Raw genomic sequence first — 4411 nt, 5'->3', positions numbered from 1 at the left:
GTTCCTGTATGGCCCCAGGTTGTAATCAGAGTTGATATTCAAAATGTTTAATGAGCAGACCAATAAGAACAGAAGATGGCTGTCAACAACTGGCATGTCTGTCCTGGAGTTTACCTGCTGAGCTCCAGCCTTGGATGTAGCACTCCTTACCTGTTGGAACTCTACCCTTCAGCTGTTTGCTTTCCTTTCTTATTTTATAGACACTTTATAGTGCACTCAGGAAATTGGTCCCCCACCCAATCCCAGAAGACAACCCCTAATTAGTTTAAGCCTAATTGGTTATCCCAGTCTCCTTCGCCATTTCTGGCTTTGGTGGTGGGCATATATATTGGTTTTCTATTGCTGCTGCAACAAATTACCACAACTTTATCTTAAACCAACACAAATTTATGCTCTTACAATTCTGTAGGACAACAGTCCAGAATGGGTCTCACTGGGCTAAAATCAAGGTGTTGGCCAGGCTGTGTTCCCTTCTGGAAGCTCTAGGGGAGAATCGGTGTCCTTGTTCATCCAGTCATTGGCCGAATTCAGTTCCACGAGGTTATAGAACTGAGTTCTCCATTTTCTTGCTGGTTGTCAGCTGGAGGTCTCCATTAGCTCCTGGAAGCCTGTCTGCAGTCCTTGCATTTAGTTCCCCACATCTCAGAACCAGCAACAGGGTATCTAATTCTTCTAAGGCTGCCACCTCCCTCACTCAGCTAGGCTCATGTGATTAGATTGGGCCCGCCTGGATAATCCAGGATTATCTCCCCATCTCAAGGTATGTATTCTTAATCACATCTGTAAAATCCCCTTTGCCATGTAAGATAGCATATTCACAGGTTCTGGGAATTAGGGCAAGAGCATGGGAGCATGGGGGTGGGCATTGTTTGACCCACTTCTGGCCAATGAGATGTAAGGGAAAGTCACCTGGAGGGGAGGGGAATATTTTGCTCCCCAATAAGGAGACATTGAAGAGACTTGCCCCTCTCCCACCTACTTTGAGTTGGTGTGAGGATGTGATATCTATAGCTGTAACAGGCATCTTATGACCACAAGACATCAACTCCAAGAATGAAAGGTAGCACAATGAGAATAGCAGAGTAAAAAGATTAATGACAATGCTGAGTCACTGAAATAACCGTAGAACCACCTCCCTCCAGATTTCTTGTGAGGTAATGAAATGTCTTTATTGCTTAAGCCACTGTTAGTCAAATATTCTGTTACTTATAGCTGAACTCACCCTAGTTGATATTCAATCCCTTCATTTATTGCACCATTCCAATAATACTTTGATTCACTACTTGGAAATCTATCTGCCTATCCTACCTAGTATCTTTTTTCTTTAAGGGTTTTTTATTTGTTTGTTTAATATATCTGAAAAGAATGCATATACAAAGAATTGAGACATGAGAAGGCATTGCTTAAAAATTAAAAAAAAAAAAAAAAAAAAAGGAAACTGCAACCCAAATAAACTGATAACATTCCTTCTAACACTTACGAAGAGTCTTCGTAAGACTCTCCATGATTTTTATTACATTGGAGAGCCTCAACTGGCTGCTCTAGAGTTCCTCATATGCAAAACAGAAATAAGGGGATTCCCCTGACTGGTCCCCATGTTGTTAAATGTTCTCCCCACCCCACTCCCTCCCCCAGCTTCTTAATGAAGCGAGTCTCCACCCCCATCACTTGAAAGAGGACATGACTCATTCCATAGACATCTGTCTTTCAGCACCAGTTCCCATATTTCCTCTATATACCAGGTCTTCAGTTGTGTTCTAGGAACACTATACTATTAAGCTGCACATCTGTCCAAGCATATTAGACAATGACTGATAGGGAAAAATTTTTTAATTATGAACTCAATCTATTTGGTGTATTTCAAAAGGTGCAATACGTCTCTTCATTTATCAGTAAAAGGAGTTAGAAATTAACTTAAAAAAAAAAATCAGCAAATGGCAAACAAATTTCCTTGAAGGTCAAGGTCACATATACAGTACATCCCAGAAAAGAGGAGGGGCAAGACAGGTTCCACCTACTTTCATGAGTTTCATCGAATACTGAACCTACTCAAGGATGGAGAGAAAGGGCAACTTTCAAACAGGCGTATGTTATTAAATGGGCATTTACTATATCCCTTCCTAAAAGCACCAGGTGGGGAACATGGTTTCTATTTAGATCTAGGAGGTGGAATGTGGAATCAATTCATCCTATCCCCACTGGTTAATGAATTACAAAACAAGACTAAATAAAAACAAACTCCCCTCAAACTCCCCTCACCCCTCAAAAAAAAGTAAAGAAGGAATACAACTAAGATGTCCCAGAGCGCCCTCCAGAGTAGAACCAGGGAACAGCTTCAAAATTCATTTTAGTCTGTTACAGAGTCATCGCAAGCACACCTTGGTTTTAACCAGAAAAAAGAAAATTTTTTTTGAAACAACAAACAAAAACTAGTACTGATCATTTTCCTGACAATCACATATATTCAAAATTAACTGGTATTGGAAGGGGGCAGGAAGGCCACACCCATGGACCTCGTCTCACATGAGTGCATGTGGGTAAGTGCAGGACATTTGTCATTATTGCAAAAATGAATTTTAATTTTTAATTTTCAGTTTGATTTCAACATTGCTTTTAGTATGATGCCTGCACCAGGTGTGCAGAAAGGGCTCTGGAAAGATGGTCCTAGCAGCACACACCTGTGGCTCTCTTAGGTTCTGGGGGCTCCAGGGCAGCCAATATTGCTTCATCAGATATATTCTTTAGGCCTTTCTGTGTGAGTGCAGAACACCCCACATATCTGACAGACTTCAGGTCTGGGCCAGCTTTTCAGCAGTCTCCGGAGTGATAGGCTTCTGCTTGCTCTTGGCAAATTTCTCAATAGGAGAGAGGTCATTGCTGAGATCAATTTGAGTCCCAACTTGCAAGAAAGGAGTCTTTGGACAGTGGTGAATTATCTCAAGTACCCACTTTTCTTCCACATTTTCAAATAAGGACAGAAAGACCATGAAAAACAGATAGAAATACATCCGTTTGTGGATAACTCAGAGGTTGTAACCTGTCATAGTCCTTTTGTCCTGCGGTATCAAAACGTCCAAGAGTATATGGCTCTCCACCAACCATAACTGTGAGTGCACAGTTGTCAAAAACAGTCCGTACCTATTCAGATGGAAATTTGTTTATTGTGTAGGATATCAGGAGACATGTTTTACCAACAGCACCATCACCCACAACAACGCACATAATTGTCTGCATTGCTGAAAAAGCTTTGTACCCACTTTTAAGTATTTCAAATCCGATGTTGACCTCAGCTCCTCCGCCGGGGCCTTGGCTGTACCTAGTCTCTTGGTCCTACTGTAGTATTGATACCACCTTCCCATCCCCACCCCAAACCTCAGCCTATTAACCTGGGGCCTGGACCTCCTGCCTAGCTCCTGCTGGCCCCATCTTCAAGGACGGGGACAAGGCCCTGTATTTCCAGTCATGGCTGGGGATCTGTCTTGGGTGAACAGATGTCCCTTGGCTCATGACACTGCCTGCCAGATTGTACCTCTTGGTTTAGATGATTGAGTTATGCCAGAATTTGCTGGGCCCTTCAAACATGATTACCCGGACTGCTGGCTGCCTTTACAAGGGCTCAGTCCCGTCAGTCCTGTGCCACCTACTCTCAGCTTTCCCCTCTCTGTTAATCCTGCATCTCTAGTGTCAATCATACCGACACCCTGCCCACCTTGATGCTCCAGCATGTTAATATCCAGATATACTAGACTGCTGGCCATTCTTTGAAAAGTCCTTTCACATTTATGTCTCTATACCATTCCTCACACAGTTCCTCAATCGGAAATACCATTTCTTTATTCTAATATCTTTACCATTAAATCATTATGACAATCATGTAAGAAAGTGCTATTAGTTCCATTTTGCACATGATTTTAAAACATTAGGTAATTTATTTAGGGTGATATGATTAGTAAGTGGCAGAACTGGGGTGCTAATATAGGTCTCTTTGACTTCAAACCCTGGGTCTTTTCACTCCCCTGTTGGTATTTTATAGGAGATCACGCCTACGGTGGTTTGAAGCTGTATGTACCCCCCAAAACATGTTCTTATATCAAATCCATTCCTATGGGTGTGAACCCATTGTGAGTAGGACCTTTTGATGAGGCTACTTCAGTTATGGTGTGTGTGACTCAGCCCAATCAGAAAGGGTTTACTCCTATTACTGGAGTACTTTATAAATGGAATGAATTCAGACATGAGAGAGAGAAAGCCACAGGAAGAAAGAGGCTGGACGTCAGTGGAACCTGGAAGAGAAGGGAGAGATCAGCAGACACTGCCATGTGCCTTGCCATGTGATGGAGGAGCCAAGGATCTCTGGCAGCCAGCCCCAGAACTCTAGTCTTTGGGAAGAAAGCATTGCCTTGAGGATACC

At 42.5% G+C, this 4411-nt stretch overlaps 1 pseudogene; it reads right to left on the bottom strand.

Annotated features, from left to right (window-relative positions):
• Window positions 1-2664: 2664 nt before the first annotated feature.
• LOC119540664 lies at window positions 2665-3234 on the bottom strand (annotated as a pseudogene).
• Window positions 3235-4411: the final 1177 nt, after the last annotated feature.

This window comes from Choloepus didactylus, chromosome 7 (assembly GCF_015220235.1).
Source record: "Choloepus didactylus isolate mChoDid1 chromosome 7, mChoDid1.pri, whole genome shotgun sequence".
Lineage (NCBI taxonomy): Eukaryota > Metazoa > Chordata > Mammalia > Pilosa > Megalonychidae > Choloepus > Choloepus didactylus.
This window is presented reverse-complemented; position numbering and strand designations above follow the sequence as displayed.